The sequence below is a fragment of the Oryzias melastigma genome, linkage group LG13 (assembly GCF_002922805.2).
Source record: "Oryzias melastigma strain HK-1 linkage group LG13, ASM292280v2, whole genome shotgun sequence".
Taxonomy (NCBI): Eukaryota; Metazoa; Chordata; class Actinopteri; order Beloniformes; family Adrianichthyidae; genus Oryzias; species Oryzias melastigma.
Window position 1 is genome coordinate 5,478,010 of NC_050524.1, and position 13,036 is coordinate 5,491,045.

At 41.3% G+C, this 13,036-nt stretch overlaps 1 protein-coding gene across 2 annotated transcripts in view; it reads left to right on the forward strand.

Moving 5' to 3' along the window:
* Positions 1-12,607: 12,607 nt before the first annotated feature.
* cdon (cell adhesion associated, oncogene regulated) overlaps positions 12,608-13,036 on the forward strand; it is a 49,666-nt gene continuing 49,237 nt past the window's right edge. Inside the window, exon 1 of one of the 2 annotated variants that reach the window (XM_024277501.2) lies at positions 12,608-13,019. The gene's annotated coding sequence lies outside the window, so the exon portion shown is untranslated. The remainder of the gene's footprint in view (positions 13,020-13,036) is intronic. The other variant, XM_024277502.2, reaches the window with a different exon arrangement.

The following is a 13,036-nucleotide window of genomic DNA, read 5'->3' on the forward strand; positions in this document are numbered from 1 at the left end:
TTGCAATCGACTTCAAAAACCTTGACAACAAAATAATCCGATATAGAGGAATCATCACAGGACAGGAATCGCATTTTAATAGAGAGAAATCAGGCTGGGAAGTTTGTGCTAAAGTGGGTGCTAGCAATTCAAGAGTTGCATGCTAGTTTGGTTCTTCAATGTATGTTTCTATTAATGTTTTAAAACATGCCTGATGTTAGTCACACGTATTTACGTGCAACCAACACAAAAACTGGAAATTCATGTACGTTGCTGCATTGCTGTGCTAGCAATGTAGCATGTAGCTAGCTTCTTTAAGAGCCTAAATCTTGTTGTTGGTCGCACTACTGCGGGCTGCACGGTGGCGCAAGTGGTTAGCGCTCTCGCCTCACAGCGAGAAGGCCCCGGTTCGAATCCCGGCTGGGACCTTTCTGTGTGGAGTTTGCATGTTCTCCCCGTGCATGCGTGGGTTTTCACCGGGGACTCCGGCTTCCTCCCACCGTCCAAAAACATGCCTCATAGGTTAATTGGTGACTCTAAATTGCCCCTAGGTGTGAATGTGAGAGTGAATGGGTGTGTGATTGAGGCCCTGCGACAGACTGGCGACCTGTCCAGGGTGTACCCCGCCTTCGCCCTTCAGTAGCCGGGATAGGCTCCGGCACCCCCGCGACCCCGAAAGGGACAAAGCGGTCAAGAAGATGGATGGATGGGTCGCACTACTTTGAAGAAAGTGAAAGTGAGTAAATTTGTGCTATCACTGTCGAGCTTCTCTCTTGGTCGTACGGACCGGAGGAAGCCCTGCTAGAGAATACAGCGTTCACTTTCTGTTCAGTGACATAAACATCGCAGAGAGCAGGCGTCAAGGAAGAGCTGTGGCCGTAAACTTTAACCTGCCGCACCGTTTACTGCTATTATCATTGTGTTTGAAGTTTGGGAGATGTGTTTGATGTTATCATCCATGTTCAAAAAATGTTTCTTGTATCAGTTAAAGATGCTAGCTGGAGCCTTTTTCTCAAAGTACAATGAAATCGTCTATTTGAAGGCAAATTTTGAATGCAATTGAGATGTATTTACCATGTATGGAATCCAAAAATAATAAAAGTTTTAGTTTAATTTGAAAATGTGGTAAAGGGTGTTTTTATTAATATTATTATTATTTAGCACTTTGAGATGTTTTTAATAGGGAAATGACTTTGTTACTAAACTTTGTCAGTCAGTCATGCTGTTAAACTTCATCAATCTCCCTCCTTTCTGGGCTTGGATGACAATCATTTACAAGCTCTGTTATAACGATTTTAGCACAGAGACAAAATAAAAAATCACGGATATTCAGAAGCTGTTCATTTGACAGCAATGCATTACCTGTAGAAGGCGCAATTCTTGCACTATTTACAGATTAATCTTAATAGATAATAATATTTCAATATAGCACATGATCAATAATTTTCTAATTTATATTTTGAGCCATATTTTGTAAAAATCTGTTAAGAAATGAGGGAGCTAGCTTGATTTTTGTGGTTGATGTCTGCCTGTCCTCTATTGTAGCAGCAGCGTTCTGCTCCCATGACTCCATGCATAGTTAAGGCACCTGCGCACGCAGCGAAAAGTCTAGGGGGGATCCAGTAATATATATATCCATGATCTCAGGAGTGACGTCATCCTAAAAGCTATCTTTAAGTTTTAACTGAATTCTCTTAAAAACAATGTCATAACATCACAACGATGAGACGCAACAAATGTGTCGACGTGTCCTTGGGTAAGACACTTACCCCACATTGCCTCTGGTGGCCGGTTGGTGCCAGTGTTCACCAGTGGAGCCACCATCAATGGGTGAATGTGTCTGTGACTGTAAAGTGATTTTGGCCTTCAAGGTAGAATACATTAAACAAGTATACACCATTTAGATTCTTGGATTTATGAATTTATAGCTAAGATGCTCCTGATAAACTGTGTAAAGTGTTTTTATTCCACTGTTGACATTAAATCATGACACCTTGTGTTTCCTCCAGAACCCACAAAATTATAACAGTTATACTTTCTTCGTGATTGTCACAATAACAACAAAATTTAAGAAGTTCTTTTCGGTCAGAGCATCATTCACTCATAAAAACAAAAATTTATCATGAAAAAATGAACTTCTAAAAAGTGTTCCCTGGGGAACACCTCCCTAGAATATACCATCACATCACCACAATACATCCATCCATCCATTTTCCTGACCGCTTTTTCCCTTTCGGGGTCGCGGGGGTGCCGGAGCCTATTCTGGCTGCTGAAGGGCGAAGGCGGGGTTCACCCTGGACAGGTCGCCAGTCTGTCGCAGGGCCACAATCACACACCCATCCACTCACACATTCACACCTAGGGGCATTTTAGAGTCACCAATTAACCCATGAAGCATGTTTTTGGACGGTGGGAGGAAGCCGGAGTCCCCGGTGAAAACCCACACATGGACGGGGAGAACATGCAAACTCCACACAGAAAGGTCCCAGCAGGGAGTCGAACCGGGGCCTTCTCGCTGTGAGGCAAGAGCGCTAACCACTGCGCCACCGTGCAGCCCATCACCACAATACAGCAATTAAAAAATATATATATATTTATATATCCACCATTACATAGTTCCAGCAGCTGCAGATTCTCAAACAGTTTAACTGTTTTGGAGTGTTTTGCTTTGCTGGAGCTCCAGTCTGAGAACTCGGAGCGCTTTCTTCTAAGCCACTACAGCTTCAGCTTTCAAATCTTCTTTTTTTAATTTTGAACAAATATAAAAAGTTTGATATTCTTTAAGTTCTTTATATTATTAGGATTTATTTAAAGCAAATTATCTTTTGCAGCAAAAGAGAAATCTGTGTTGGTATGCACTTTAAACAGTTTTTCATCTTCAGAATATATATGTCTATAACAGTCAACGGTATAACAACCACTGACTGTAAATGAATACTGGACAGAGCGAGTATGATGCCCCCATAGAAAATGGTTTACTTCGATGACGTCATTTCAGTTGCCATTGTTTCTTAACATGTATGCCACCATGTTGGAGCCAGATGTCATCAATAAGTAGTGATTGTTCCAAGTCGGTCCGAGTCAACGTTTCTATGGAAACCACTAACCAATAGCAGAGATACATGATTTGCAGAGAGCAAGTAGTAAGAAAATGAAGCTTAAAATTGCATTTCTGAGTATTTCTTTATTCAAATCAGAAGCAAATGTATACATGTTGCTTAAAAAGAGCTTATTTGTTATGGAGAAAATACACTGGGTTGACCACCAGATCCATGCGCCGAGCTCTTAGCAACAGGTAGGGAATGGGGGGGCGGGGTCGCTTCTTGCCAACATTGCCCCCCCACAACTCAGAGGCAAATTTCTAATGAACTCCCTGATTTTGACTAAAAATGGTGTGCTCATATTTTTAAAAACTAGGGCTGAGTATTAATTACAATTTCCAGAAAACATTTGATTCTATTCATAAGAGCCTGGATTGAGTCAACCCTGATTTTTTTTTTTTTCTCAATCCTTCAATTTAATTTTGAGTTCACACATTTGTTTAGGAATACATTAATAATCTACTATTTGTTTTAAATATATTCGTAGTAATCTGACACAGTTCACATACTTTAAAATAATGAGATTGTTAATAGCATACAGTGTTACATGGTTTCTCAAAAGTAGAAGTTCTAACTAAAATGTTCAGATCATTAACATTGTAAACATTGTTCTGCTTCTCCTGGAGGGTGTTTCAGTTTGTCCACTAGGTGGCGATTGCGCTATAGCATTACGGCTTATTCCAGAAGAAAAAAGTATAATCAAAAAACAATGTTTCAGAGCGCAAACTGTTACTTTAAAAAATAATTAATTGAAAGAGTTTAGAAAATTAATAACTGAGTTTATTAAGATGTTCATTTAGTCAGCAATGTATGTATAGGTCGAATGAGAGTTAGCATTAGCCATCCTATGGGAAATTCTATTAAACGTTAGCATCAAGCTAGCGGACTTTAGCTTTATGTGCTAAATCAATTTATATTTTTTTTAATCGATTATTGATCTGTTAAGTTTAAATCGCTTCAAATCGATTTTATCAACCCAAACCTATAAAAACACTTGAAACACTCAATCGTGATCAAGAGACGATCGGGCTGCGGTTGGATGTCTTTCATCAAGGCTGTCATTCTCTCAGAAATGACTCGTGACATCAGGATAATCATGTTGTGAATCCTGTGAGAGCGGCACATGCACAGCTCCCCGGGACAATCGGCGAGGAGTGGCCGGCGCTCCTCGGGCAGGGAGGAGAAAAGACGGGCTGAATGCGGCATTCAGGCCGAGCTGGAGGCTGTGAAGGTTATACGGCCAGGCGGGGGTGCGAGTGAAAGAGAGTGTGGTGACCTGTAACAGCTCCATGACTCCAGTCTGGGGCTTTAAAGTCCACACACTGGGATCCTTGATTGAACCCTCTGCAGACCCCATACTTCACTCTGGACGGGGCAGCCCCCGATGGGAAACCGATTGTTTATTTAACAACTGTTATATGGAATACCAAGACACAGGAAGTCCTTAAAACAGCAGTAGTTACTATTTATATAGTCCTTTCTGGAGTAAACACACTCGCTGCCCCTCCTCCCGGCAGCAGACACCCTGCCGTTGAGGAATGCGCCCATTCACAAGCTGCTGGCCATCTTGGACGCTTGCCTCTCACTTCCTGTTTCCATGGCTACACTCCAGCGCTGCTGGAGGTGATAAGCACTTGCAGGCTCAGGTTGTAATCTTCTTCATCTTGCTTATTTTCTACATCACTTCATGCCGTTTGGAATGAATTCAGCAAAAAAAAAAAACGGTTCGGCGCCATGATTGTACCATTTTTACGTTCACGCGCCGAAGCAAAGACACAAAAGACTAAAATGTGGAGCGCAACTTCCAAAGACTCGCAGCGCCTGAATGGACAAATATGAACAACACAATTTTACCGAAAACGAAACAGTAACAAAGCAGCCGCCCGTCTCAAGAGATGAGATCCGCTGATGGGGTCAGGACCGAACCAGGGGTGAAATGAGCGAGAGCTAATTAATAGAACCTTTAGCTGGCTCCGTCTGGACAGAAGGTCCAGTACGGGTGGTCCGTGTTCGGTTATCCCCGGTATTGTTGGGACTCAGGCCTGCATAATGCTGCGGTATTTTGTCCCTGTGTACTAATCTGTCAAAATGATGGATGGTTGAAGGACCGAAGAGAAGCTGAGCGAGTCTCGGAGCAAAACTTCTGGTAGAAAGGAGAATCTTTCTTTATTTTAATGACATTGACACTATATTTCATCTGTGTTGTTCAGATGAAATATAGATTAACTAAAGGGAGGGAAGGTTTATTAATTAACTGAAACTGAGAGTTGAACCTGTTAGCATCTAACATCCGTTTTAGTTGATGTCAGAGTTAGACTAGAATGAAGGTAAATGATTCAAACTTTACAGATTTGTCGCTAAAGGCTGTTTGATTTAAATTAGAACTTTATTCCTCTAACAGTTACAGTAAATTTGAGACATAATTTGATTAAATTATAATAATAATTATTATGTTTCAGATCTTATCAGTGTCTCATTTTATGCTTTATTACGTGAGTGAGTGAGTGAGTGAATATGTGCCGTTAAATTTGTTTTATACTTTTATTTTGTCTTGTTTTGGTTTTTGAAATTGTAAAAAGGTTTTTTTTGTGTAACACTTCCAGATACTTTTGTCAGCAAAGTTCTATACAGATAAAGTTTGACTTGATTGAATTGGACTTGATGTGATTTGATTTGATTTTTTTATGTTTCTTTGTAAAAACGTAGATCTACTGTAGTCGGAAGAGTGCTTCACAAATAAAGTTTGATTTGACTTGACTTGACTTGACTTGACTTGACTTGATTTGATTTGATTTGATTTGATTGATTTGATTGAATTGCATTGAATTGAATTGAATTGAATTGAATTGAATTGAATTGAATTTGACTTGACTTGACTTGACTTGACTTGACTTGACTTGACATGACTTGATTTGATTTGATTTGATTTGATTTGATTTGATTGATTTGATTGAATTGAATTGAATTGAATTGAATTGAATTGAATTGAATTTGACTTGACTTGACTTGACTTGACTTGACTTGTCTTGACATGATTTGATTTGATTTGATTTGATTTGATTTGATTTGATTTGACTTGGCTCTATCTGTTCTGATGTAATTATTTTATGTTTCAGTTCTACTGAAATCAGAAACGTTATTCACAAATAAAGTTTGACTTTATTGATTTGACTTGATTTTATCTTATTTGATTTGATTTGCTCCATCTCATCTGATTTGATATAATTATTTTGTGTTTATATTCCTAGTGATGCCAGAAAAGTGCTACACAAATAAAATTTGACCTGAATTGACCTAAAAGTGTTTTAATATGATTTAACTGAATTTTTTTTTTATGTTTTTATGTGAAGCATTTTCAACCAACTTTATTCAGAAAAGTGCCCTACAGATAAAGTTAGATTTGAGTGAACTTGATCCTTTCCGTGATGAAATCCTAGTGACTTGACGGCGATTTTACCACCACAAAAGTTTGACAAAACTTGATAGAAGTGATTGACAATAATAGACTCCGATAAATTCTGGCATTCGTCCTGAAATATTTTTAACTTGTATTCTGTTTTTATTAACAATAAGCAACATTATGTCTTCCTGTTAATGTTTAGATTGTTTTTCTTTTTTAGTTTGTTTTTTTTTCAGTTATATTTTCTTGTTTTTTGTAATGTTATATTTGTTTCTGTCACTGTTTATCATTCTCAGTGTATTCAAGTCTCTGATTTCAGTTCATCTTTTTTGTCACACTTTTATTGCTCCTGTTGTTCGAGGTTTTGTCATGCTTAAGATTATAATATGTTTACCTTTCCGAGCCTGGTCTGCTGCGTTTTGGGTCCAGTTCCAGACAGAATAACCTGAACCTGGACCCAACGGGAGAATATTTGCCTGTGTGACAGTTCTGTCGCTGCTGCAGTCCACGCTACGCCAGAGAGTTTTCCTGCTGCCCTGAACAATAAAACCAGAAAATGAAACGTCTTCATATAAAAACACAAATTCCAGATGACTTTTTAAAAAATATCAAAGATTTTTGTTCACGTCTCCATCAGCAGCTAGTGTGAGTCTGTTTTATTCAAGTGGAGAAAAACAATTCTAGTAAACGACGTACAAACTGTAGTTTATGTCCTGTTGGATTGTCACAGAGGAACCACATCAGATACAGCAGAGACGTGAAAGCAGTCGGAGGGACTTCTGGATCGTTCCACATGGAGGATGTGTGAATAAATGAGATGTAACAGGCGGATGAAATTCCCAGAGAGCCTGCAGCAGATAATGCGATTCTTCCAGACTGATGCAGAAACCAGATGGAGCAAGTTTCCTCTCAAATTCTCCTTCACCCTTGACGGTTTTGCCACACAAACGTAGACACCATTTACTCACAAACCAACCAAGATGAATGTTCCTCTGAGGAATCATTCGCTTGAACTGTTAATAATAGATTTTTTCCCTGCTCTGGTTTATTTTTCTTGACAAAATAAGACAAATTTATGAAGAAAACAGAAAATGTTTTTATTTGGTTTAACTTAAAAAACAAGAAAGTCAAAGAACACGATGAGAACAGACCAGTTCTCTAACTGTGATGTTTTCAGAATTACCTCCCAGCGTCACTATGTTTACACCCCACCCTCAAATATCTACTTCAACGACACTTACCAGATTCTACTGACTGTTATGGGTTTAGGGTCCGTTGTCATTCCACATACCATTTTGTCTCTCTTTTGGATTTTTTCTCTTTGGTTCCTTAATTATCCATTCATCCGTGTTCTTCTTTCCATTCGAGTCCGGGCTGTAGCCTAAGCAAAGATTGTGTGACCTCCGACCCTTCTGGGGGAATCCTGAGGTGAATACAAGGCTCGCTGAGAAACGTAATATTTCCAGTGTGTCCTGGGTGTTTCCCAAGGTCTCCGTTATATGGGACATGTCTGGAACACCTGGATGCTTCTGAACCAGATCCTGAAGCCACCTCAGCTGGCTCCTCACGAGACCGACTCTAAAGCCTCGTTTCCACTGAGCGGCCCGGTATGGTACAGTCCAGTGTCCAGTATTTTAAGGGTTTCCATTGTAAAATGGACCCATTAAGCCGTACTGAACCGTACCTCTTGAGTACCCCCAAAGGTTGCAGGTCCATTGAAAAATAGAAAGGAACATTTGAGGCGGAGTCGCTGTTACCATCCACAAATTGGCAGAAAACGAGGACGACATTGGAGAGCACCAATACAGCGCTCATTTAAGCTTATGTTTCCAATGTTTGTAAGGATTCAGGTTTTTGTGGTTTCCTGAATCCTCGAGTTTATACTGAACATTTCGGCAAACAACAGCAAGACCTTGTCTGTGGTGGAACTGATTTTCTAGTCGTCGCACTACATAGATGCAATGAAACGCTCGCGGTCTACATTACGCACCACACATTAAAAACAAACCGCTCAATGGAAGCGAAGCTTAACTGAGTGGAAATGCTCGCCAGAATTAACTGGACAATATCAAAACTGTCGTAAAGTTTTGAACCAGATGCCAGCTCGGACGAGGAAAACGAAGACATACATGGATCTATTTGTCTACAAGAGGATGCATTAGAATTAGTGCTGCCACAAACAATTGTTTTAGTACTCAACTACTCGCTGATTATTTTTCCGATTAGTCAACTAATCGGGTCATGTGCGAAGTGGATGTGAAACACACATCTTAACCATCATTGGCTTTAAACTAACCTAAACTAGATTTATTCACACTAGCAGTATCTACAATCATTCTAGTGTGAATGCTGTAAGCTGAATTTGGAACAGAGGGTGTTAGTGACGATATGGAAGATGCTGAAATTGATAGCTAAAAACATTCAATCAGAGAGCCAGCTAAAACATTAGTTAAATGTCAAATTAGTCTAAAAAATAAAAAAGCCAAACTGCTAGCATGAAGCTGAAGTATTAGCTAAACTCCAAAATAGTCTAAAAAAACAAAAAAAAAATCCCAAATTAGCCAAACCAGCTAGCATGAAGCTGAAATATTAGCTAAACTCCAAAATAGTCTAAAAAATTTTAAAAAAATCCAAATTAGCCAAACCAGCTAGCATGTAGCTGAAGTATTAGCTAAACTTCAAATTAGCCTAAAAAAACAAAAAAAAATCCCAAATTAGCCAAAACGGTTAGCATGTAGCTGAAATATTAGCTAATTCCACAACAGTCTGAAAAACAAACAAAAGTTTAAGTTAGCATGTAACCGAAATATAGCCTAAAAAAGCCTTAATAAATGCCAAAATAGTCCAAAAAGCTAGCACAATGCCGTTATAACTTTCAACTTTTCTACAATCAGACTCCATATAGTATAAAGTAACGACTAACTGACTATTAAATCAGCCATCGACTATTTTAATAGTTGTCTATTAGTTAAGTAATCGTGGCAGCCCGCATTAGAATGGAACGGAGCAGAGAGCTTGTGTCCTGCCGATAGTAGCTTCTACTTTTTCAAATGGCATTTGTTCGTCCCCTTTTAACAATTTGAATGAATAATCTCTTAGAAATGCAATTTTAAGCTTCATTTTCTTTACAAATGCCCTCTATTATCAGAAAATGCCATTAGAACTTGTTAAAATACAATTTTAATCAAAGTGAGTCTTTAATTAAACCTCTGCATTCACACTGTAGTGAACCGTACCAGAGTTCACTTGCAAACAACTGAATTTGCTAATTTCCCCAAACTAGAAGGAAATCATCTCTGGTGCGACTCAAACCGGTACATGTTAAAGTGGCCTCAGGGATCTAATTTTTAGGAACATTTTGACAGCATTGTTCTTGTAAAGCCGCGTCATTCGGTTCCCTTAAGTGACATTCTGTCGCAGTGATCGAGCCTTTCCCTCTGAGCGCCGGACCTTATCTGAAAGTGCCTTTTAATAGCTCTGGGAGTCGAGCGCTGCTGGAGCTCCTGCTGGCAGAGTCAACAAAACCCAGTGCTGCTTTGCAGGTCATAAACACTCTGGTGATAGTGGTCAGGGGCTTATTATCCTCCCACCGAAGGACAACAAGCTCAGTGTCCCCACTTCAAACAGACTCCGAGCACAAATCCCTTGTTAGCAAGACATCTCTGCTCGGGTCTGAGCTCACTCATGCGAGGAGAGTCTGCTTTCGGAGTGTCGAGTATAAACGTCCGCCGCATACCCATCTACGCGTAATCTCTTATTTCCTAAAGGTGTTCTAATCTTCTCGATCCAGGTTGGTAGAAACTCTGGTATCGGTTAGATGTGGGTCAGAGGCTGCTGCCGCTTTGTGCGCTTTATGTTTCTGCGGCTAACTGTGGCACATAAATGCCCCAGGGGGCCAGAGACAGCCGGGCCCTCCGCTGGATGAGAAGTGTCTGCGCTGTCAGCTTTGGTTCCCAGCATGCCCTTTCTCCTCCGGCCGCCTCTCCCGCCCCCGCAGAGCCCCTCTGTGGCACTTGTTTTTGTGTGTGGACCGTGATCCCTGTGGACTCGCCGCTCGCTGGCCTTTCACATGTGACTGTGTCCAATCACCCGACCCTCTGCCTTCTTCTGAATTCAGAGAACCGGCTCTGAGATGGAGAAAAAAACCTGCCTGGAAACACACACTGCAACACAGAAAATCCCAAAGTATTAGGATAAGAAGTGAAAAAACAGAACGCTGGTTTTGGCCCAAACTGGATCACACCTTCTGTACGGCGCTGAGCTGCACCTGCTGTGCCGCCGCCCAGCCAACGCCAGAGCGAGTAATTACTGCCTCTGTGATAATTATGCTGTTTACTCCAGCCCATACGCACAACAGATGTCTCTTTCACTCTCAGACGGCGCCTCACCTGGTCACGATTCAGACCGTCTGGGCTCCAAATTCCACTCAAAGGCTCCAGTGAGAAAGCCGGACCCACCAGACTCAGAACAGAACTTTAGTTCTGAGGCGGTTTTACGTCAAAAGCTGGAACTTTCCATGAATTCCACTCGAGTTTAAAACTGCCAACAAACGAATCTCAAACCGGTTTAAGAAGAAAGAAATGCTCGCAGATCACAGGACGTCCCATCTGACGTCATTATCTATACTTGTGTGCTGAAGAGTTGCCTTCTCCCTGTAGTCAAGCATGGTGGAGGCAGCATCATTATAAGGGAAACCATCCAAAAAGTCCCTGTTTGGTCCCGACCAAAGTTTCTTTTTTTTTTGATGGTCTCCTCATCAGAACTCTGGACCCAAAAACGAGGGTCTCAAAATCAAGAAAAAAGGCAAACCCATCAGTGTCAGGAGGTGGTGGCACCAGTGAGGTCAGTAACACATCAAACATCATATTGAGACGTCTGGCATTTCAAGTGACTTTTGTGCTACGTCCACCAGTCTCGGCTATGCCAACACTTCCGATGAAGAGTCTATGTAAACATGAGTATGTCCACATGATCAAAACTCTCCCGCTTTTATGTCCCTATGCACCGTTTTCATGCTCTACCAACAAAACCCACTTGAATGAAAGTTAAACCAGTTTAACTTTGACCAATCAGAGACTCCGATTTGGTAGTGACGTATCGATGGCGCCGCTTTCAATTCAAGGAAGTGCCAACCGTTAGAAAAATGAGCATGGAGGAGAACTCAATAGTTGTGGTTTAAGAATTATATGACATAGAATATTTCATAAAGTATAACGGAATAGAGCTGTGAAAGAAAAAGAATTCACAAGAAAACGGAAAAAAAGGCTGCTCTGGAATTCAACGATCATGCTAAACAAAAGGCCACGCCTCCTTTAAAGGTGAATTTCATGTCAAAGATAAAACAGAAATGTTTTGGATAAAACTTCTGTCATTGATATTCAAACCAATCGCAACGAAAACAAGAATAATTGTGTTTCATGTTTTAAGAAGCCACCTAGAGGTTAGCAGGTGAACTGCTCCGGTTAGTTTTCTGTTATATGTGTCCTCATTTGAGCCGCCTATTCTGTTAACCACTTCCGTTTCTCGTTTAAGTCCTCAGATATTCAGTTTTGATCTTACTAGTCAAGAGAAAAAAGCCACAAGAATTTTGCCCTACTGTTCATTTTAATTGTATTTTATTGTAATTGTATTGTATTATTGGTTTAACTGTATTATATGTTCTTGTCTCTCTTGAAAAATAGATCTGATCTCAATGGGATTTCCTGGTGAAATAAAGGTTAAATACAAAACAAATGAAAGATGTTAAAAAAAAACTTCTTTTTTTTATCAAAGAGGGTCTTTAAAATGAATCAAATCAATTAAATAAAGCATCTAGAGCATTTGAATGACCATTTAAGCCTGAAAAAAACTGTGTTTTGTGCGTAAATGTGAACTCTGCAGACCTGCTTTGACTCTCTCGGTGGTTTTGGCTGTAATTTGGGGATATTTCTGGTTCCTGTGGATCATCTGGACCGGACCGTCCAGAACGTCTCTCCCTTTGATGTTTTCTGGGTTGTGACTTTGCGCAGAGTGAGTTCCGTGAAGTTCAGGTGGATTCGTGCGTCCGGAGGAGGAAGGAGGAGGTTCTCCTGTGGGATCGGTGCGCAGCCCCCCCTCCTGCCCGGCCTCCCTCCTCCCTCCCTCCCTCCTCAGGAGCCGTGCTGCGCAGCGGGGCTGGGACATTCCTGGTCTGACGAACACGCTCGCCGCTGCCATGATTTGCTGAGCGGCTCCAGCTCGGCTTCAAAGATGCGTGCGTGGAGGAGGCAGCGCGGACACGGAGCGCCAGCGCCGCCGGAGCGACACTGACTGACTGACTGAGCGCGCGCGGGCGGACGGAACGCCGTCGATCCAGCTGGAGGGAGGGGGGCTGGAAGGAGTCGCACCTTCTCACGGCTCTGGGAGAACTCTCTCCCCCTCCCGCCTCCCACTTTCCTGCCGTCACCTCGCACTTTGAGCCCGGCTCTCATGGAGGGGCCCGTTCGGATTTCCCGGCAGAATAATGCGTCTGGCTGCTAAGAGTCCCGACGGTTCTCCGCGGCTGCGCTCCTGCGAGAGAGGTAAGGAGGAGGAGGAG